This window comes from Neoarius graeffei, chromosome 5 (assembly GCF_027579695.1).
Source record: "Neoarius graeffei isolate fNeoGra1 chromosome 5, fNeoGra1.pri, whole genome shotgun sequence".
In the NCBI taxonomy this organism is placed as follows: domain Eukaryota; kingdom Metazoa; phylum Chordata; class Actinopteri; order Siluriformes; family Ariidae; genus Neoarius; species Neoarius graeffei.
In genome coordinates this window covers 85,389,338-85,413,792 of record NC_083573.1, presented here as the reverse complement: position 1 = coordinate 85,413,792, position 24,455 = coordinate 85,389,338, and the positions used below count along the sequence as shown (strand labels likewise).

Sequence of the window (24,455 nt, the reverse complement as noted above, 5' to 3'; positions counted from 1 at the left end):
TTTTAAACCTTTTTTGCTCTGGCAACATAATGGCCACACACACACACACACACACACACACACACACACACACACACACACAATCTATTACACTTCTTTATAAGCACGGAAAACAAACGTATTATGCGTTTCCAAAATCAGTACGCTATTTTGCCTGCGGTCCATCAGTGAACACTGATTTATGAATGTAAATTGTATGCTTTAAAAGTATACCCTTTTCTTTTAATAACTATATGTGATGTGTTTTCCCTTAGGCTTTTCTTTGAGAATCCCAAACCAGCTACTCGTGCATGTTTTGACACGGGAAATTAATGCGCAGCGCTCCCAACTTGAACACCTCTGTTATGATGATTACATATAGATCTGGTTTTTTTTTTAAATAATTTTTTAAAATAATTCATTATATGTTCGAGCAACTTTTTCGCTCCATGAATAAAATAAAATAAAATAGAAGCTCGTGAGAGGTTTGAGGGAACGTTTGTGTCTGATTGATTCAGGTGAAAATGTGCTGAAAGCATATTCCACATGGCTCTTTTATAGCTTCGTTACATGGATTATTGAATGTGCCTTCTCAGCACTGATGGGCCTTGCTTGGATTTGTCTTGGTGTGCATGTTTTGACAAGGCGATATGCAACGTTATTTTTCACATAGCAAGGCTGCGTTTGGCAGACGGGTCACTCCCAGTCCTTCTGCCTCAGCTTGTTTTACTGTACGTACCGTACAGTCTTGTCTCGGCCGTGATCAACGCGAGCACCGGGTTTTAAGTGGTTGTCACCCGTGCCCACCCAGGATGTGTGCGCCAGGCCCTGCACTTTTCCTGCGTCCTGGCGACGTGCCCCTCATCTGGCCTGCTCCGTGGGGAGTCCAGGCACTGTCATCCTCTGACTCACTGCTTTGCCATGAGGTTGAAAGGCTCTTTGCTCTTTTCACCATCTGCAGGCGTGTTGCTCTGACGTTCGTTCCTTTTTTTCTTGCCTTTCTCCCCTCCTCCTGTGCCACTGCATGCTGGTGGTCCTGCTCTGTGATGGATGGCATGCTTCATTTGTCACACCACTGACACTAATGTTTACTGCTGCTTGAAAAGCGAGTATTGGCGTGGGATGTCGTGCCATTCTGAATGGCTCCTTCCAGTCCTCAATCCCAAGCTTTTCAAGCTTACAGATGTCTGGGGGTTCGGGGGCTTTTTGTATCCACTCGTCAGCGGAGACGAGTCTCGGTATGTGATTTTAATTACAGATTAAGACGTTTTAGCTGGGTGGGAAAGTAGACTGAGGTTTTGCTGATGGTGATTGATTGATTTGATTATTTGGCCAACAAAGCACTTAGGGCTGCATGATCATGCCCGAAATCCGAGTTGTAAATTGAAATCAGTTTTATTCACATGAACATTTGATCACTTTTGAATCTATTTAACTGTCTTTTTCATTCACGTTATACATTATATTCCTATAAATAATTGTTATCCCTCGAAATCAAGTCGTACATGAGCTGATGGCTGATGAGGCGCGAAGCACCGAGTTGGCTCGAAGCCGTGTGTGTGACGAGATGGAGTGGAATAACTGCTTTATTCTATCCACACTGACTGGATTTTGAGAAACGGAGCATTTTTATTTCTTGCGAATCCGATAAATAAAAACTTTGTACAAAACGTCCGACAATCACTTCCGCTCAGGATGTACACAAACCAGCGAAATGACACAAGCAATTTGTGAAAAATGCCATAATCTTGAAAAATAAAGATGTGTTCTTGGCATCAAATACTTTTTTCTATATATATATTTTTTGTGTGTGTATTTTTTGGGGTTTTGTTTTTGAGTAGTTATTTCGTCCGCGGTTGGTTCAGCAACATGCGCCACCATTTTTGTTTTTCTCTACTCATGGTATATGAGCTGATAGCCTAGTAGTAGAGTAACCAGTCAGAACATGATTGCTCATATCCAGTGAAATGTGGATAGAATAAAGGGAGATATTTTAATCAAATTAAGACCTAGTCACATTTGTGGCAAGTAAATAAGTGTGCCGTTCCCCACCAAACAGTTCAAGCATGTAAAAGGTGAGCAGTTGACGCACAAGAATGAATGGGAGGTATTTAGAATTAGTTAAGTGAAGTAGCAGACAGAGCTCTGTTACTTTTAATTATTTTCGAAAACTAAAAATTGTGACCATGATTGAAATAGACTTTGTTCACCTCAACAGAATATTATTATTATTTTTTTTTGTTCATTGGGGGGAATTCTATGTACAGATGTATAGATTATATCAGTATAGAGCACATGCAAGTCTGAAGACAAAGTGAAGAACCGCATCAGCAGCATGATTGGTATCATGGGGTTCTGTGGAAATCCCTGCTCTGTTCCAGGTTGATTTTGTGTGTTAAAGTCCATATCACGGGTAAATTCAGGAGCAAGATGAATGTAATTCTCCTAGTTTATATTAAACTTTGGTCAAATATCTGTCACATTTTATGCAATTTTTTTTACCTTGTGCAATACCAGAAAAATTCAGTTGAAATCAAGCCATTTGAGGCGAATTGGTCCGCCTCTGAAAAAACTTGGCATTTGGATTTCCTGAGAAACGTTGGTTTTCATGATGTCGCGTGTGGGACGCCTCCTTCTGAATCCTACATCAGCGCTGGTTTGTTTATGAGAAAACGACCTGGTGGTTTTCTGCAAATTTCTTCAACGTTATGGCGTAATTATTAAAATGGTTAACAGATGTATCGTAGGAGGGTGTAGCAACACCAATCTTGATGGGATTAGTACTCATCGTTTCCCAAAAGACCGGACAATGAGAGAGAAATGGGAGCGCTTTGTGTGAGGCACCCGGAAAAATTGGCTACATGCTACAGACTACAGCATTATTTGCGGTGCTCACTTCACAAAGCCCGACGACTTTGAGAACTATTTGCAGTGGGAAATGGGCTTTGCGAGGCAACTCGATCTGAGAAAAGACGCAGTTCCATCTGTCAATGCCCAAAGCAACACCGTCTCCATCGGTGTCAGCGTCGTCAAAGGAGCCAGCCATGTTCGTCTCCCCCGACAGAAAGCAAAGTGCCGCATCCACTGAGGCCCTCGAAGCCGAGGACCAAAGCAGAGCCGAGAAAAAGACCAAGAAAATTGGCGGTTCACAAGTTGACTGTTGCCGGGGTAAGAAATAATTCTGACATCTCATTATATTCTTCATCCAAAGGTGACGCAACATTGCGCTCAGGTGACAATTCCATGTTTCAATGCAAAATCGCTAGCTGCTAAACTTGGTCTACACAGGCTGTGCACTGAAACCGTGCAAAGCTCGCGCAGCCTGCTGGCGCTTCCGCACGTGACGTCACGAATCTGGCTCCAGACTCCCTTGGGATTTTTCCAGGCATGTTTTATTTTATTTTTTTTCTGCTGTAGACTGATGGCCTTGTGCAAAATTACCCTTTTGGATGAGCGTGTAAAGGGACATACTTTCAAATAAAAAAAAAAAAAATTGGTCCAGGATATGCACTTTAAACTTGCCATCCAGTAACAGATCATGTACAGGGTGGGCCAAAAGTAGGTATACACTTCTTTTTTTTTTTTTTTTTTTTTTTGTGTGTGTGTGTACTGATGTGTGTAAAGTGTATACCTACTTTTGGTCCACCCTGTATATACAGAACACTTTTTTTTTCGATGGAGTAAAAACACGTGTTCTATTCCCTTCTAGCAGGTTTCATTCATTTGGCTTGACAGCATGCGATATTGTTCGCATATCGCTTATCGTACACGTATTACGTCACTACCCAATGGAGAATGAGCGTTGAATATGGCTTACGATATTGCACGGTTGTCAAGACATGACGTCACATGTCGGAAACATAAAACTTCCATGATTGCGAGCAACCTTGCTTCATTAAATACAGAAGATTTTGAGAGAGTATTGAAAGAGAAAGACATGTTGAACACCCGAAAGGACCATGTATGTATTATTATTATAATAATAATAATAATAATAATCAGATTGGCTGGCTTTTTTTCATGGTATATCAGGTATAGTCTATTCAGCTAGCATGATATTGAACTTTGTCTGATTCGTTCAGTATCATGCTAGCTGAATGGAATATATCTGATATACCACAAAAAAAAGCCAGTATTATTTAAATGTTTACGGCATGTTTGGGCAGTTCTTTTAAAAAAATTAATAAATCAAGCATGCAGTTTCCATTCTGGAGTTGATTAATTGCTTCACCTCATGCTTTCCCTGGGGAAAGACTCAAACATGGAGCTATCAAGCCATGACCAGTATTCCGATGATTTAATGATTACAACAATAAAGTCATTCCGTGACTGTGTTCAATGTTACCCAGTTCTGTGGTTTGGTGCTCAATGGCGGCAATTAAAAAGGGGGTCAAGGATGAAAAGGATGTTTTCCCTAATGTCTATCCTGGAGAATGTTCTGAGAGGAACATGCATGTGCGCGCATGTATGTGTTCATCTACGGCGGGGTCAGAGATTCACAGGCTGCAGGAGCATTGATGAGCTTCATCATCAGGATGTCTCAACAAGCACTTGAAACCTGATTACACAACAGCTCATGATAAATATATAGTCACTTGATATTGTCTTGATTTCCCAGTGCTCGTGTGTTGGCTCGTCCTACACGTTATGCTTCATTTAATCCAGTTGTGTTACTGCGCTTTGACCCGTATTCTTAGGAAAGTCCGCGTTATTGGACACTTGCAGGGGAAAAATCCTGAAATATCCCACACAAAGCAAGAAGTAAGTATTTTCAGTCTTAATCGGGTCTTTATTTTCCATCTGTTGATGGAATGAATGAATGAAGCTCCTCACGAGTTCATGACCGCCTTTGTAGCGAGTGCAAATCGGGCAATTTCCATAGTCCGGGCTTACTGTCATCATCGAGTGTCCCACGGAGGGTCTTGAGCACTCCGTTTGGATGAATAGGTTTGGAACAGAAAGCATCATGGCTCAGTGAAGAGGGCGGATTCAGAGATGGAGCTGGAAAATGGAGAGAGAATAGAAAGAAAGTGGGCGTGTTAGACGAATACTGAGTGCAGGTCTGTGATGATCATTTACATAATCAGAATGTCCTCATTTTGTAGTTTGAGTGAAACAGCAGTGACACATTTGGCTTTGGGAGAAAAAGAGAGGGAGAGATTTTTCAGTCGTAAGTCTTCGCCAAGCTTGCTCTGCATGCTGATGTGACGTGTTTTGCTGTTCATCTGCTCTCCCTGTGTCAACTGGGCTCCGCATTACGATCTAGACCGTGCCAGGATACACACCAGTGTCCTCACATTTCGGAAGACTAATAGGAACGAGAGATTAGTCAGGTTTGTCTGTCTTTTGTGGTGGCCAACTCAAAGAACACGAGTGTTTTCATTAGCATGGGATTCACTTTGTCTTTTGTAGTTTGACACTTCATTTTCATCAACGTGGTCCAGAAGTCAGCCATTTGTTTGAAATCCAATTTCTGGATATGAGAAATAAACTTGTAGCTGGTTTGGTTACAGGATCTAGTATAGGCTTGGGTCATATGAGCATCACACCTAGCCTGGCTAACGCGACTTCAAAGCTCTCTGAGCATTTGGTCTGGCCAAGCTATTAAGCCAAACCGTTTCCCAGAGCCCGTGGTTGACCCGCCTCCCTGAAATGCCTGTTTGCTACTGGTTGAAGCCAGAAAAGGCTGTGACGAAGCTTAAACCAATCACATCACTCTTTCCTCTGACGTATATGACGCGACGGAAACTGCTTGAGTAACTGGTAGATTAAACTCTTACCGAAGCCGGTCGGGAGCAAGGCGAAAACGTCCTTCCTTTCAATAAATACCTCCAGGGCTGCTCTTTGCTCCGTTTTCAATGAGAACTCCCCGTTGAATGCTTTCAATACAGCATCTACCGCTGTAAACAATCTATGGCTTCCGGTCGCATTTCTACTACGTCAGTGCCTTGAACACGCCTCTACCCAGGGCCGTTGGAGATGCTCAAAGTTGATTGGTTCCCGATTTTTCGGGAGCTTGGAAATGCTGTAGATAGCCTGCCTGGCCAGACTAAGCTCGGAACAGGCCCTCGTGTTGCGTCACGCTTAGGATGGGCGGGCCCAGGCTACATCACACCTATATGTCCTGGTTGAACCATCCCATTTTGCTGTTATAATAGCCTCCGCTCTTCAGGGAAGGCTTTCTGCAAGATTTTGGGGCATGGCTGTGGGGATTTGTGATCATTCAGCCACAAGAGCATTCGTGAGATCAGACACTGATGTTGGGTGAGGAGGTCTGGGGTGCAGTCGGTGTTCCAGTTCATCCCAAAGGTGTTTAGGTCTTGAGGTCAGGGCTTTGTGCAGGACACTCAAGTTCTTTCACTCCAACCTTCACAAATCATGTCTTCATGGAGCTTGCTTTGTGCACAGGTGCATTGTCGTGCTGGGACGGGTTTGGGCCTCTTAGTTCCAGTGAAGGGAAATCCAACCGTCCGTCCATTATCTGTAGCCGTTTATCCTGTGCAGGGTCGGAGGCAAGCTGGAGCCTATCCCAGCTGACTATGGGCGAGAGGCGGGGTACACCCTGGACAAGTCGCCAGATCATCACAGGGCTGACACATAGAGACAAACAACCATTCACACTCACATTCACACCTATGGTCAATTTAGAGTCACCAGTTAACCTAACCTGCATGTCTTTGGACTGTGGGGGAAACCGGAGCACCCGGAGGAAACCCACGTGGACATGGGGAGAACATGCAAACTCCGCACAGAAAGGCCCTCGCTGGCCACGGGGCTCGAACCCGGACCTTCTTGCTGTGAGGCGACAGTGCTAACCACTACACCACTGTGGTGAAGGGAAATCGTAATGCTAAATTATGCAAAGACGTATTGTACTATTGTGAGCTTCCAACTTTGTGGTGACAGTTTGGGGAAGAACCACAAATTGATGAGATGGTTGAGTGTCCCCAAACTTTTGGCCACATAGTGTATACTAAAACAATAGTGGTCATGTGTCATGGTTAAAGATTGCATTTTCTTTTATTTTTCTTTTATTTCAACAGTCCCTTGAGTTATTGGGAAAACTCTGGAACCTCGGACAGATCAGAATGATTACCAAATGCAACGAGAGACACTGTGTGGTTAGCTTGTCATAATTTGGATATTGCAGGTTTCGATGTAGATACTTTGCATATTCCAATATGGCAGGAACTATGGATAAATGATATACTGGTCAAATTCACTAGGGTCTTTCAAAAGTGCTTCACTCTTACATAATGTAGCTAAACTATTTGCATATTCAAATAATATTGGCTGGCTTTTTTTCATAGTCTATCAGATGTATTCTATTCAGTTAGCATGATATTGAACGAGTCGAAGAGGAGTTCAGTATCATTCTAGCTGAATGGAATATATCTGATAGACCAAGAAAAAAAGCCATTATTATTATACATCCAGAGTCTCTTCATATCGGCATACTCGAAGGCCAACGCGAGCATACCCGAGACTCAGTGCTGTTAGCGCAGCAGTGCAGTCACCTTCCAGCTAGTGTAGCATTCATCAGCGCGGTGGTGAAGTCACACAACGGAGTGACCTGGCAGCCAAAATTCTCTCAACATCTTCCGTATTTAACAAAACAAACTTTGCAGCCATTTTGGTTTCCAAATTGTCACAGTCAGCGCTCGAAACTAACGGTGTCCCTATGTCCCGGGGACCATAAAAAATGTCATCGGGACACAAAATTATCATATCTGGGACAATCCCGGGACAATGGAAAAAAAAATAGATCTAGAAAAAAAGTTCTACATTAAAGGTGCAGTACAAGATTTTGGAATAACGGTTCCCGCAAGCCATATTTTGAAAAGAAACACTCCCACCCCCCGCGTCTCCACCCCTCCTCCCCCTTATAAAGCCTGAGAAAGTCCGGCTTTATAATGGGTGTCTATTGCGTTACACACTAGTGGAGCTCGTTAGGTTAGAGTGTAAAGAGCTTGGAAAAATAGCTCAAACTTTCTCATTTAAACTGTGTTTTCAGCCCCAATTTTCACTCCACACACACAATTTTCTCAAAAGTAGTAGCCACACTTGTCCTGATTCACACAATGTGTCTACCTGAGCGATAGGATTTACTGTTTTTGAATGAGAAGCCTGAAAGTAACGAAAGCACAGCCGCGCAGCCTCATAGACTCCCATTATAAACGTGGCAGAAAAGTCACTCGTTTTTAACTCGCTCTAGTGACCTCATTTTTTACACTACAGACAAAAAAAAATTACATCCGTGTGTTCAGGAGAGCCTTGTGGCGCTCACTGTGAAAGAATTTTGTGAATATCTCCTTCCGTTTTCGTGTAAATCCCCGTTGTTTGGAAGGAGCGCACTGAGAGAATCCTGCGCTCTGTGTGACACTCTGCTCGCTCTCACACACACACAGAAGGGCCGGGCTAGTCGCGGGCTTCAGTCTGATTGACGTGTCAGTATCCAATCATTTTGAGGTGGTACCTCGATATGATTGGATGGCGTTTTTCCTTTATTTTACACTGTAGACTGGATTAAAATATTTCGTTTTTTGGGTCAAACCTTCTATTGTACTGCTTGCAACATGGGTGTGCATTTCATCCATTGATGGTATGGCTGATGGCTTTCAAAACATCTCTGAATGGGGCAACAGGTATATTACATAAAAATGGATAACGGTAATGGTGAAAATGATAAGTTGGCCTTATATATGCCAACAGATATTCAAGGTATAAGTAGATGAAATGAACATAAAAGGGGTCTTATTTTCAGCTAAAGTGTACTGCAGATGTAGGGAGTTGAAACATTTTCTGAATGAGCTCGTTGGCCCCTTTAAATAAACGGGTATCTATTCATACAGTGAGATCGCCAAAGTTTAATAAACTGAAAATGCAATAACTGTAATTTTGAAGTAGATGATGTATTGGACATGTGTCACTTGTGTTTTGTGACTTATTGTAAAAATGATATAGAGGGTTCAAAATCGTATAGTTACAAATATAATAAACTTCATATGATAATATTAACCACTGGTTATTTCAGAGAGGAAAAAAATGGGGACACTATTGCTTCCATTCGGGACAATACAACACAGAATTCGGGACCACTGGGGGACACAAAGAAAAAAAGTTAATTTCGAGCCCTGGTCACAGTTGCTCGCTAGCGTGGGAGTTTTACATCTCCGACGTGCCTCTTTTCTAGCTTTTTGATGTCCATTGGTATGTTTTTGTCTTATAAATATGTGTGAAGAATATGCAATGAAGTTTCGGTAGCCTTTTGGGTGTTCAACGCGTCTTCAGTTTTCAGTTTCTTTATTTGGTGCTTAATTATATATAGCATAGCTAATCTGAGCAGTAGCACTGGATTAGCCTCATCTCTTCCCTTTCTTGGTGGACAAAGAAATGGTTCTGCGCATGTACAGCAGAAAAGTTTTGTCATTTTGGATATTCTCATGTGCGCCAACATGTGACATGTCTTGACAACGTGCAATATCGTAACAATATTCATTAGGTCGAGTGGTGTAATACACATAGGATAAGCGATATGCTAACAATATTGCATGCTATCAAGCCAAATGAATGAAACCTGCTAGAAGGGAATAGAACACGTTTTTATTGCATCCAAAAAGTGTCCTGTATGTATAATAATAGACCATATATCCATACCGATATACCATAATACAGAGAAATGACCTCTTAAACGAGCATTGCAATGGTGTCATGGTTTCACGGACGCTCTGACATTACTTAGGAATGGCAAGCGATCTCGAAATATCTCAGGAAAAATACTGGTTTTCAAGCTGTCTTCGTTTTAAGGCCTTTCAAAGCAAAAGTTTCATGTCACATCATTAGTTTTATTACAGCCATATTCGGTGCAAACGGCTGGATAACTGAGCATTCCAGGAGAAAACACTTTGACATTTGTCATCATATCTGGTGTTAGGTTTTTCGACATTTTGTAGTGTTGCCCAGGATTGAGTCAGCTTACTGACCTTGAGTACTCGTGCAGTAATGGATTCACCAGAATGGATGATTTCATTCTGTGTGGACAAAGAGCAGGAGAGGCATGGGTGTTTATCCCGTGTTTTATAGAGATAAATGCCAGACGTGGGCAGGTCTGCCAGACCACAAACTGCCCCCTCGAGCCTGTAGGAGCTTGTGCCAGTAAAACAGAGCGGCAGTCCGTTTGAGGACGTGCCATTGTGCAGCGGTCTTAAAAACGGACCGGCGCATGCATGCAAAGGCAGAGGGACCATCCCAAACGGTGCCCTAAGCCCTGTGGTCCCTTTCCGAGTCTGAAATTTTGGTGACAATTTCTCACCGTGTCTCTGTTGGTGCTTGTAAGCGACGGCACAAGGTTATGAAGGTGAGTGTTCGGGATAGTCCTCAAGGGTTCATTTCATCCTAGTTGCGTTCAGAGTGGTGCTTTTGCAGTGGCTCGCCTTTTAGCGGAGCAGCGAAGTCACAAAATTGCACTCAAACGATTGCACGGAATCACTTGAAAGCAAGATGGCTACCGATGTCGAGACCAGTAGAAGTTTTATTCGTTTCCCCATTTAGTGATTTGTTCGTAATTCTGTCATGCATAAGATCACAATGCATTTAAGTTGACTATCGCTAAATTATCTGATTGCATGATGTTGCTGTGGAGAGAATGAGATGGAGGTAGGTTGAAGTGAAACATAAGTGATAAAACTGACTGCCCCGCTTGGCGTCCATGGAGTCCTTGTTGCGCACAGGGGTCAATAAGGGGAACTGCAATCAGTGCTTGTAGGTGGGTCACATCCTCCTCATTAGATATGCAAGACATGAAGTGGTGGTCAGCTGAGCTCACTGTTCACAAAGCATTGCTATCACTGGGGTGCCTTGCTAGTCGTTAAAATGCCCTGCGCTTGCGTTGTTTTGCGCTGTTTGAATCAAACAAACGGTGAAACTGATAAAAGATTCTTCCGGATTCCCCGTGAAGTAGGGAGAAATGGCCCAAGATTTTACCAAAGAACAAGGTGGCTCTCGAACCTTTCGCCGCGATGGAAGGGAGCGGAGTCGAAGAACGCTCGAGTTTTCCATGATCACGTCGTGAAAGGTTTGTAAATTCCCCCCCGATTTATTTTGTTTGTATTCACAAATCACACTTTTTTTTGTTGACGTGGTCGCCAGATGATAAACTCACACGGTTGTTGTTCACTTTATTTATCAGGATGTCCTCGCAATCTTTACAAGTATGATGATGTAGATTGGGCTCCTACACTGAACTAGAGAGATGAGGGTTGTTTTACAATCAGGGTACGCAAGCTAAAAATCACATTTAACTTATTTTCAATATCAAAAGGCTTGACTAAATAAACTTGGTTGTTTATTGTAGCCCTGTGATAGCTCTATTTACCATGCAAAAAAAAATTTGGTGATAACGTTATTTTTGGTGAATGTATGGCAATATATGTCATATTTAGCAAAATTACTCGTGTCATTTAGAAAAAGTGCTTTTTTTTTTGACCACAGGTAGCTCCAAAAGGGATGCACTTAAATCATTCTTTATACCATAAAACACATATTTGGTTCCGTATCATTGGAAACATAGTTAAGTTTTAATGTTGAACGCCAGTAAGTTTTCAGACTATTTTGATCAAATTAGTATGTAATTGTCAAAAAAGAAGTCCTCTCCGAGACGGCTAATTTTTCAATATAAAATAACATATCTAAAATGATTTATTTTCATCCTAAAATGTGGTCAAGATATTGGGACATAAATATTAGAGACAACTAACACAAAGCTTACAGCCTTATATTTAAAAGCACTATGGAAGTAGTGGATTCTGAACTAGGGATGGCGAAAACTAAAAAAAAAAATCTTGACCGACCACCGAGCCTCATTAGCCGGTTAGTCAGTTAACCTATGAGTTTGAACAGGGATGCAAACGGCGCGCCTTTTGGTGGATGCCGCCTTTTTTCACGGCTGAATCGTGCAGATCCGATTTTTTATTTTTTGGGGGGGCGTTGGAGTGTCTGAATAATTTCAACAGCATTTGCTTATTTAGTAATTTTAATACAGAATTTACTCTGAAATTATTCAGACACCTCCAACGCCCCCCCTAAAAAAAAAAATCGGATCTGCACGATTCAGCCATGAAAAAGTCGGCATCTGCGCCTTTAGTTTGTGTGGAGAGAGATGATCTGCAATAACATGCATTGTTGGCTACAGACCGAAACATACTTTCAGAATGCACTGGCCAAGGCAGGACTAAACTTGATGTGCCTTCTAATAATAATTAAAAAAAAAAAAACAGAATAGTAATTTGTAAGCTAAAAAGCCTGTCTCTACACTTTTCTTTCACCGAGTGGCAGCTGTTTTCAACTGGGGCGGGAGGGCGGGACATGACTGAAATGGGTGTTTCTGATTTGTCAGCTGTCTTCAAGTGGGGCGGGAGGGCGGGACATGACTGAATGGGTGTTTCTGATTTGTCAGCTGTCGTCCTTGCACCGCATTGCATGCCCCAAGCATTTACAACACAGAATTCCAGGTTCTCTGCTCCAAAATCGGCAGCTTCAAAATGATTATTTTTTTTTTTTTAACCGACAACTAAAAAAAAATTAACCGTTTGACGTTGATTCGGTCAACCACCGGTCAAACGGTCATCGGTTAACATCTCTATTCTGAATTGTCAAAAAAAAAATGTCCTCTCCGAGAATCACTTCATTTTGTTTCTCCCATCTTGTAGCAGATTACACAAAACTACCATACACACGTCAAAAAATTACCTGAAATCTGTTCTTTAACTTGTCCTTCACTTAAAAACTGGTACAAGAACCAGTTTGAATTTTGGACCCGTGACACAAACTTTGTACCCTGATTGTAAAACAACCCGTAAGATAATCGAGATGATCCACATAAACACCAAAGCAGAGCTCACGAGTTAACAGCACGAAACTGCTTACTGGGCCATGCGATGCAATTACAGTGAGCCGTGATCACTTCTCTGTCCTGTTTCATCAGTACCCAGGTCTTTAAAGGGGTTTCTGTGGATCTTTCTGAATGATTTAGCTGGAAGAGAAGAGCAGGGAGGATTGAGAATCGAGCGGCTGTGGTATGTTTACACCCGATACTCAAACTTGTAGTGTCTTAGCAACCATCGCAAAGATGTGTACAAAAAGCCCAGAAATTCCTCCTTACCCGGGCAAAAATTATACCAGAATTTGTCTTGTAGCGTCCTGATCCCCAGATCTTTAACCCAGCCACGTATAAAAAGTTGTACGCCTCCATGCTCTTCCAGGTTTTCATCTGTTTGCCCGTGTAGAACGATGTCTGCAGCACCAGGGAGTTTGAGATGTGAGGCAACTCAACAGATGGCTAGTTTTCCACCTCGTCGGAAAAATACTTCTTTACTACCGTGTAAGGAACTATCCCATCTCAAAGAGCAACTTGATGCAGGTATGTTGACCAAGCATTGGCCTCTAAACTGTGAAAATAGTCGGAGACGGTTTCACAAGCTCTTCGCGTCACGCCAGCCAAATTGATTTGTCGGACCACCACTTCATTCACCGGAAGTAAACTCGCAAGCAAAAGTCACATGACTGAATACCAACCTATAGAGAGTCAGAGGTGCAAGAATTTGCATCGCCCTGTGCTTGCTCTGTTTTCTCTGGAGGCAGAGCAGCGGATAGCGTTATGCTGTGTCCGTTGCATGTTGATGGTGGTGATGATTTGCAAGTCGTAATAAGATCATTGGCACTTTGGACACACATTCAACATCGACAAGCTGGACAGCGGACATTAGTGTGTAGGTTAGCAACAGGCTAGCTGTCTAACATTAGTAAGAACTTTCATGTTGATGATTTACCTTCCCCAAAAACAGTGACGAGTATGGTCAGTGTTAGAGATTCAACCAAATACCGTGTCTGTATATTTAACTGAACTGAAAGCAATACTGTTTAACAGTTTAATTTAAAGGGGAACTGAAGTCATTTTTAAACTTGCTTTATTTCTTAACGTGTTATTCAGTTACGTTTTCGGTTTTATTGTGACTCGTATTGGCATCTAATTGCGATTTAAATACTTATCAGCCTGTTTGGTTTTTAGCCATGTTGAATTTAGTTCGTTTGGTCCATGGCAGGCGTCGCTTATCCGCTCGATCTTCACCAGACTTGTGCGAGACTTGGAAACGTGAAGTGTCAGCCAGGTGTCAGTGCCGCCATTTTGAAAACTGTTTTCCAAACGAAGTCTTGCACAAAAACGAGTTTAAATGATGATTACTGCCTTTTTCAGCATAAATTTAACATTTAATTTTCTCTAGCAGGACAGGTACAAAATATTTTCTGTGCAGTCATAAACTAAATTAATAGTTGGTATTAAAATCGGGCAACAAATACACAGGATTCATTTTAGCATGACGAGATTTAATCTTCGTTCATTATTACAACATACAATACAATAAATTTATTGGACGGAAGCTTGGAATATACATTTCAGCTTATGGCATTTGGGCAGTTTCACTGCTCAGTCGCTGACGAGTTACATACATAAATATGACATGATTTATTCATCTTTCACAATATTTTTTTAATATAAAAAACAACATGTAAAAGTGTAATGATAAAGTAAAACAAAATGTTCAAATCCATTTCAACAATTAAACCATTAATTTGTTCAATAGTTAAAGAACCGAAGTCATTTTTAAACTTGCTTTATTTCTTAATTAACGTGTTACTCAATTACGTTTTCGGTTTTAGTAACCTTATATCGTGACTCGTATTGGCAACTAACTAATTAAATATTATACTTATCGGCCTATTCGGTTTTTAGCCGTGTTGAATTTAGTTTGTTTGGTCCACGGCAGGCGTCGCTTATCCGCGCGATCTTCACCAGACTTGTGCAAGACTTCGAAACGTGAAGTGTCAGCCAGGTGTCAGCGCCGCCATTTTGAAAACTGTTTTCCAAACGAAGTATTGCACAAAAACAAGTTTAAATGATGATTACTGCCTATCTTTTTCAAACTTTCCTAATTGCTATCAAAACAAACTTCCGGCTTGATCATGTCAGCATTCGAAAGAGGGCGCGTGCTTCTTTTGACCGCGTTGGCAGATGTCGGTCACTTTGATTTCCGCTGTACGTTTTACTTTCGTCCTACGATGTCTCGCACAGGTTTCAGTGAATCTTGTTTACGGCCATTGCTTTGGCATATGGACTGAGATATTACAGAGCATATTTCAAACATTCATAACTTGCTATAGCAGTGACAAATTGGCGATCAAAAATGTATTCCGATATTTAATAAAATGAGAAATAGAATTTTGATGATAAATTTGCCTTCATTTCTCCTTTAAGAGTACAGAAGGGGGGGATGACACTGGTATGTGTGGCCATGTTGATTTGATGCCACTCCGTAAATGTGGGAGGAACTGTTAGTTGAGAAGACAACCCCAAGTTGACCCGTTGAAATTTCACGTTAGGAGCGGGTTGTAGGCAGGGAATAAAAATATGTAACTTTTACCTCAGATGCAGTATTAATGACAGAGTTGCCAGATTGCTGGTTTAAAAATACAAAATCTTTGTTTAATAGCAATCTGAATTGCATCTAATAAATTCCTGCATAGCGCAAGTGCAGACATTGTGTCTCTGATGGACAGAACTATTTCTGTTGGGAGAGGGGAAAGGGGGATTACTGAGTGGATCATGGTCAAGGAAAGGAAGAAACATGTCCCCTATTTCAAATTCCACAATATTCTTGGGTTCGATTCAGGTCTTTTGGGTGGTGTTGAAAAAGATATATTCGGGTTGAAAATCTTGCTGGAACCCTGCAGCCCTGGTTAATGATCTTATATCAAACACAGTTAAATAAAGGTTTGAAGTCCCGCAGATTGAGCTTTGAAACCATCTGCTGCATGATTGTATGTTTCTATTCAGGGATTGTGCTAAAATTCACGAGATAGTAGCCTAAAGCATAAATCAAGTGTTCTAGGCTCTTGACTCCGTTTTGTTTGAGGCTATAATGAATATCTGAATGTTTTTTTTGCTTTTTAATATCAGCCTGCCTCACCAAAATCTGTGGTCATGAGCCCCTGCTGTACAAGCTTTTATTCTCAGGTTGTTTAATGACAAGTTAAAAAGACACTTCAGGACTTGGAATATCTCGAAGCATAGGCTTCGATGCTGACTTCATGTACGAAGGTACTTCAAAAAGTTCTTGGCCTCACCCAGAAACAAGGATGTAATTCCCATTTTGAGGCATAACTGTCCACAAAAACTCAAATGAAAGAAACAATCAAAGAAAAAAAAAAGGAGAGGAAAGCTTTAAGCTGGTGTGCTTTTGCTCCAGAAGCAGCCAAATGTGGCTTTGAACTGTTGCCCCATGCACCTTAGTCACCCCACCTGGCACCATCTGACTTCTGTTTCCCAAACTGAAATCCCAGTCGCGTGGTCACCAGTTTGAGTGATGAGCTGTTGAGGATCTGGAGGCTCGGCATGTGTGACCACCTTCCGCGAAGGGATAATGAAGCTTGAACATCGGTGGACCAAGCGCATTGAAGTTAAAGGAGGCTATGTAGAAAAATGACGCAAGAACAATGTTTCTCCGGTTACATTTTCTGGATGAGGCTGAGAACTTTCTGAAGTACCCTCATATGAAGGCTTTTCCTGAGCTCTGTTTTGAAGTCTGATTTTAGAATCGCCTCACCCGAGAGCTTCGTGTACACAGTGGACTAAAGCAAACGAGAATCATGAGGCCACAGGTGTGATATTTTAGGACCGTGCCAGAACGGCTGAGGCAGCTGAAGAACACGCCTGTTACCTTTTAACCAGGAACCGAGAAGTAATTAATGCTCTCGTCTCCTTAACTGTCTCTCAATGGCCTGAGGGGTTCCGGGAGTTTGCTGACAAGGCTGTGCGTTAACTTTTGTAGCAGGTTGCAGCTTTTACCACCTTCTCCAGAAATGATCCTAATCCCTCTGCCTAAACTACGTATGACTCGTGAGCTGCCTTTTGAGGTATTAGCACGTAGACTTTTTTCCTCGAATGTGTGAAGGGATTGTTTCACTGTTCAACCTAAATGCTGAAAAATATTTCAGCATTTCACTTTTTGATTTATCTCCAGTATTTTGTCATGGCCACTTGTCACCCATCAGACAGCTCTCTTCGATCACATCACATGTCCGCTACCAACCAGGGAGGGCGACGGCATGGCACTCTTGGATAAAACACTAGTCTAGTCGACTGTCCAGCGCTAGCGATGATGACTGCTTCATTAGGATGTGCAGATGGGCCACGAGGCCCACACCAGAGCGACCGAGCCATCCGTAGCGGCGGCATGAACGGCTCAGCCGAGCAGCCACGGAATGTTAGGCCTCGTGAGCTCTCGCATACTATTCTCCTCTCCTGATGAAGCTCATTGCACAGTAAGGTAAGACAATCAATGTCGTGTCCCCATCGTGTTGTCTCTCTAGACCTCCAGACCTGATGCCAAGCGGTACACAAAAGTGCCACAGACCTGACGGGTATGGAAGTTGCCCCACAGTGACAACCGACTTGCCGAGTGATGCCATCCGTTGGCTATTTGAGTGGCTCTTCCGCATACCATCTGGTGGCGTGCCATTGACCCTGTTGGGTTCTTCTGCCACATTGCACCAAAAAGCACCCTGCTGCCAGCACCTTATTGGTGAGGAACTATTGAACCCATAGCTGGAACCCGGGCAGGTGCTACCACTCCGGGTCAGAGCGGAGCAAGGGGTAACTCCACTTTCCCCAATACTCAAGTCCTCCCAGACCTGAGACTCGCCACCAGTTGCAGCTGAAAGTCATACCCAGGACTCCTAGGACAAAAAACAGCTCATGGTTGGCTTGTGTCGCTATGATTGATGGGGGGGAAAGACAGTATGCCACCCCTCCCTCCCTCCTTCCCTGAGAGTATAGTCGGGTCTGCTCTCTTGGACTCCCGGCCACAGATGGCTTTGGCAACCTCAGGATTTGAATCTGCAATCTGATTTGCTTTTCTATTGCACCACTTGGGAGCCTCATTTCACTTTTTTTTGTAATCACAGACTCTCGATCCTTATTTACTTTTAAGAATAGTACAAGGCCTGAATATCTTCTACTATATAGTATGATGAACATGGAGACCTTTTTTTTTTTTTTTTTTGTACACAGCTTAAATTTCACGCAAGCTCAAACTTCAGTTCTTTCCCAACACAATTTGCGTCTCCCTCAAAGGTTGAGCTGATCAATCATTTCTGGTCAAAGTGATTAATGCTCAGTTTACGTGACCTCCCTCTTATTGACCCAAAGAGTTCCTGCAGTAACTATGAATTGGGCTTCCTGTTCATAAAGTGCATTTCCCTTGTTTGTCTGGGTGAGTGCTTCCGAGTCAGTGAGAGGCTCATAAAAGAGCTCGCAGCCACATATGGCATTTTATTACCTCCCTTCAGCAAAACACATGCACGCACACTATATACAGTAACACAGCTTTATTTTTATTTTATGATTGGTGTTTGCATGTTCTTTGTGAAATGGCATTGATTTCATGCAAATATCCATTTGAAACACTTGCTAAAATAATGAATGTGCATTTTGAACAAGGTTCTTCACAAATTTCTTCATTGTAGCTTCAGCCTAAAATGAGTTCCACTAATAAATTATATTGCACCACAGTGCTGTTGAGTTCTTGATCCTGGTGAAAATCTTTTCAAGGATCCGTAAAATTCTTTACGAGGATCTTTCAGCTTCTTGCCAAGATCTTCCAGGATCTACAAGGATCTTGAAAGTTCTTTTCAAGTTCTTTAAAGCAGATACGCAGAGCCTTTTATTTTTAAATAAATTTGAGTGGATAGTATCTCCATCCTTGACTCTTGTATGCTGCATAAATGGGAATGGAAAAAATATATGTTTTTAAGAGTTAAAATTGACCGCAAAGTTGGCATTGGAGCTGCCCCGCTGAGCCAGCCAGTCCTGAGCGCGTGACGTCACAGCGGGAACCGGTTTTAACTCCGAGGCCTTTTACAGCTATAGACCAAAGTCATATAAATAAACATTTATGGTGAAAGTAAGAAATACCGTTACCGACTTGCTCAACTAAGACTGATTTTGACTTCACTGATTGTGGGTTGACTCTCATTAAAACAGGATAGGTGTTATAACTTATGCAAGAGACATGTACATGCATGCATTTGCACTGATAAAACGTAAAAGGCTAATTAAATAATCAGATGAACTGAGACAATCACATTCTGAAGCAAATTAAATAATCTCATACCGGTCACTTAAACACACAATACAAGTTACATGGATTAATCTAAATGCAGGTAAACAACGTGGTGGTGGTGGTTTTTTTTTTTTTTTTTTTTTAATCCAAATGAGAGTCGGAGCTTACCCATCTGTGTTCTCACTTCTTGAAAGCCGATCTTGTGGCTGATTGTTTTTGCAACAATCTGACTTTCAGTTGTTTGTTCAGTTCTCCGTTCATTCGCTTCTTCCACGTAAGGGCGAGATGGCAGCGATATCCAGTTTAGAAATCAGACGGCTGGTCACTCGTTCACTTTTCTTCTTACTGTGTATTCCGCCATTACTGCTCGGCTCAGGCAATTACTAAAACCCGGGACGTCACCGGTTTTAGCAACAACCGCGGGGAGGTCCCTGCCCGAGCGATTTGTTCCGTCCCAGGTTTTACCAACAACCCTCAGCTCACTCCGGGAGGACTGGTGCAACTGAACTCACTTTCCTTTAAAAAAAAAAAAAAAACTACAAGAAAAGGAAAGTATTTTTCTTTAATTGTTGATCCTGCACCCTCTTTCAATACGGGCTTATAGCCAACGCTCCTCAACAGATCAGAGGTCTCGTACAAGTCTTCAGTAAAATGAGCAGAGGAGAGACAACTTCGTAGGCGCCCAATGTGCCCGTGAACTTTTCGCAAAACGCGTCCAAGTCTTTGCAGTTTGAACATTCTTGGGCCATGAATGCAACGTAAATCCACCTTCTGTTGTGTTGCTGCACCGGCCAGCAACACATCTATGTGGCATGGCGATAAATTAGCTCAAAATGGAGGATCGGAGTTGCAGTCAGCTCAGTGTTTTAGTATAGCAGAAATGGCGATGAGACTGATAGACTTCCTGCTGTGATGTTACGGACGTCAAGGTCATTCACTCAGACCGCTACCTATATAAATCACTTTAATCGTAAAAATTACTGTATTAGATTTGTCAACGCTTAAAACTATTCCTGTGCCATTCTTGAGGTCTCCAGGCATTTATAAACGAAAGTGAGGCCATGGTTCTGCGTGTATATATGCTTTAAGGACCTTCTGTTTAGAATTCTTGCCAAGATCTTCAAGGATCCACAAAAATCTTAACCACATTTAACTCCAAACAAAACATTTCTTTGTTGATCCTATCATAACTTGTACACTGACCTTTCCAGTAGAAGTCATCATTAGATTGACCAAGAGATCCTTTCAAGATCTTTGAAACCTTGAAAATTATGAAAGATTCTTTTAAAGATCCTTTTAAGATGTTGGCTCTTCAGGATTCCTTGGTATATCATAATTTTGTAAGTTTCAATCTATTTCCATCCTTGCCAATTCCACTGAGTTAGGATCATTTTAAAAACAATTGAAAGATCCTCATTAGATCCCAGAGGACCTTAAAGAATCCTCACAAAGATCTTGTAACGACCTTGACAAGGATCCTTACAAGATCCTGATTAAATCCTCAAGGATTCCAGTTAGGATCTTAACAAGGATCCTGAAAAGGATCCTTGTTAAGTCTTTGAGGAACTTTGCAAAGATCTTGTGAAGATTTTGACAAAAATCCTGATCACATCCTCAAAGATCCAAGCAAAGATCTTAACAGGATCCTTAGAAGGATCCTTCTGAGATCTTTGAAAGATCCTTGTTGAATCCTTGAGGATCTTGGAGGAACTTTGCAAAGATCTTTGTAGGCTCCTTAAAGGATCTTTGTTAAATCCTTGAGGATTTTGCACATGAAGATCTTTAAAGATCTTTCTCAGATCCTTTAAGGATCCTATAAAGATTATCTTTTAAGGATCTTTGGCAGGTCTTTGACAATCCTCAGGGATCCTTAAAGATCCTGTGAGGGTTTTTCACCAAGGGCTTCTGATTGGTCAGGAAGTGTGATTAACTTTATTGACGGTAGTTTCAGATGTTATGAATGTACTTGTTCGAATATGTTCTTTTTTTATATCGTAAAAATCTCTCTCTCGGGACTTGTTAAGCGTTCACTACACGCATGTAATTGAGATGATGTGTTCTCTGAGGAGGCATGTGTTTACTGTTTTTTGGAAGGAGTCTCCAGTGTTCTTTTGGATGGATTATGGTTTCTTAGCAACTTGTAAAGGGAGAAATGAAAAGAGAAGCTGTTGAGGAAATGACGGTTTTGTTTCAAGGTGCTATGATGGAGCTGATTAAGAGCTAATTTGATTTTTGGATGTTCCACAGCATTAATTATAACTGTAAAATGCATAGAAAGTGTGTCTAGACCACTGACTTTCGAGACCAGCACATTCCTATCACTAAATAAATAAATGGGGGATCGAAAATGTGGACCAACATTTCTGGTTTGCTTTTGTCAATTGAAAATTGATATAGAATAAAAGCAAGAGGCAATAAAAATGCAATTTAGGTGACTGTGGCAATACACAAATGAGAAGAACGCAAAGAATAAACATCTATTAGTAATGGTCTTGTATATTAACATATCATGGAATAGCGTCAATTTAACAGTATGGGTTACGCTAGCATTCATTAGTGTTGGATTTATTAACTTTTTTTTTTCCTGATTACTTCAAAGAAGGTAATTAATTATCCCCATGAGGGAAGCCATTGCCTAATAGTTAGAGAAGCAGCTTTGGGACCAAAAGGGTCGCTGGTTTGTTTCCCTGGCCCAGCAGGAATGGCTGAAGTGCCCTTGAACAAGGCACCAAACCCCCAATTGTTCCCCCGGCTACTCTGGGTATGTTGTACATTGCCCTGAATAAGAGTGTCTGCTAAATGCCTGTAATGTAAGATGTTCCATAATACATAAAAATATAATTACTGGTGAATTAAGTTCTGTGGTATTATTATAAGAGTAAAAACCTTTGGGACATGGCGCTATTGGAACATCCTTAGCTTCAGGGTGTTGAGTCATTTTGCTTCGTCTAAGGCTCCATCACAACAACCCGTCCTTGATTTGATTTTTTTTTTTTATAACAGTACAACGTCGTATTTTAATCCTTAATTATCAATAATCGTCAAAGAGGAACATGTTAAAGCTAACATTTATATGCTTAGAAAATTTTCATCTTTGGGTGTAACTTTTTGTGGCAGCGTCGATTTTATATACACAGTGCTCAGCGTAAATGAGTCCACCCCCTTTGAAAAGTAAAATTTTTTTAAACAATATCCCAATGAACACAATTTCCAAAACGTTGAAAAGACAAAGTTTAATATAACATCTGTTTAACTTATAACGTGAAAGTAAGGTTAATATAACTTGGATTACACATTTTTCAGTTTTACTCAAATTAGTACTTTGTATGGCCTCCATGATTTTTAATGACGGCACCAAGTCTTCTAGGCATGGAATGAACAAGTTGGCGACATTTTGCAACATCAGTCTTTTTCCATTCTTCAACAACGACCTCTTTTAGTGACTGGATGCTGGACTGGATGGAGAGTGATGTTCAACTTGTCTCTTCAGAATTCCCCAAAGAAAATAATTTATTTCCACCACAAAGGTGAAGGCTACAAGATGATCAGCAAAGCTTTACTTATCAGTCAGAATACTGTAGCAAAAGTGGTGCAAAAATTTACGAAAGCTGGACCTGCAGCCATCTCACAGAGACGTCCAGGTCGTCCACGGAAGTTAACGCCTCGACAGGAGCGTCTTCTGATGAGAAGGGTTGAAGAAAATCGGCATGCAAGTTCACTGCAGTTATCTAAAGAAATAGAAAGCCAAACTGGGGTGACTATTTCCCGTGACACAATACGGCGTATGCTGCAGAGGAATGGCATGCGTGGATGATGTCCACGAAAGAAGCCTCTCCTAAAGCCCAGGCACAAAAAAGCCCACCTAGAGTTTGCCAGGGCCCATGCTGACAAAGATGAAGACTACTGGGACTCTATACTCTGGAGTGATGAGACCTAGATGAATGTTTTTGGAACTGATGGCTTCAAAACTGTATGGCGTCGCAAAGGTGAGGAATACAAAGAAAACTGCCTGGTGCCTCCAGTGAAACATGGTGGTGGCAGTGTCCTTATGTGGGGCTGCATGAGTGCTGCTGGTGTCGGGTAGCTGCATTTCATTGATGGCATCATGAATTCACAGACGTATTGCTCTATACTGAAAGAGAAGATGCTACCATCACTCCATGCCCTTGGTCGTCGTGCACTTTTCCAACATGACTAAACACACATCTAAGGCCGCTGTTGGATTTCTGAAGAAGAACAGGGTGAAAGTGATTCAGTGGCCAAGTACGTCTCCTGATCTGAACCCAATCGAACACTTTTGGGGAATTCTGAAGAGACAAGTTGAGCATCACTCTCCATCCAGCATCCAGTCACTAAAAGAGGTCGTTGTTGAAGAATGGAAAAAGATTGATGTCGCCAACTTGTTCATTCCATGCCTAGAAGACTTGGTGCCGTCATTAAAAATCATGGCGGCCATACAAAGTACTAATTTGAGTAAAACTGAAAAATGTGTAATCTAAGTTATATTATTAACCTTACTTTCACGTTATAAGTTAAACAGATGTTATATTAAACTTGTCAACATTTTGGAAATTGTTTGTGTTTGAGATATTGTTTAAAATGTTACTTTTCAAAGGGGGTGGACTCATTTACGCTGAGCACTGTGTATATATTTTCCTCCCCCTTCTTCTTTTTCCCTTTTTTTTATCTCCAAACGCAGCGCTTGAATTACACATGCTGTTAATCCTGTTTCTTTCTAAATGGTATACAGCTTTTGAGAACCTACAAGTCTTTCTTTTCCTTGGGAAAAATGGTACAAAGCTTTTCTGAGCTGTTATGGCCTGAAGCAAAGTGCTGAGCTCATCCAGACTAATAGTGTACGCCATTGTCACCTTCGTAGTTCAATTTCAGCGTGTTCATTTCCCACCTACACACTAAAATAGTGGTAGAACAAGTTGTACGTTAGACAGTGATTTGTTCGAGCGCGAGTGTGTCTGCTGTGGTGGACACACGCCTCTTTTGTGTGCCTGAACTGTCTGTTATCCAATCACACACACGGTCTTGAGAAAGAAGTGCAAAGTGACCGGATTGGTTGTCGTCGAAATGCCAAAATGGTGCAACTCGCGTCATGTTTCGAAGCCTTTTTGTACGAATGCGGATGGAATCGGGTCCAAAACAATATCTGATTTTATGTTTTCCGCTTTCTCTCCAAACTGTTTGTCTTGTGGCTTTATGTTCCTTCCTGTGCTTTTGTTATCCCGGTTTGACCTCCTCTTTCCTTCTCTCCTCACCTTCATCGCGCTCGGACTTGTGAATGTTGGC

General features: G+C 41.7%; 1 protein-coding gene across 5 annotated transcripts in view; it reads left to right on the top strand.

Annotated features, from left to right (window-relative positions):
* pard3aa (par-3 family cell polarity regulator alpha, a) overlaps positions 1-24,455 on the top strand; it is a 1,023,559-nt gene that overhangs the window by 76,351 nt on the left and 922,753 nt on the right. The gene's annotated exons all lie outside the window — the stretch shown is intronic.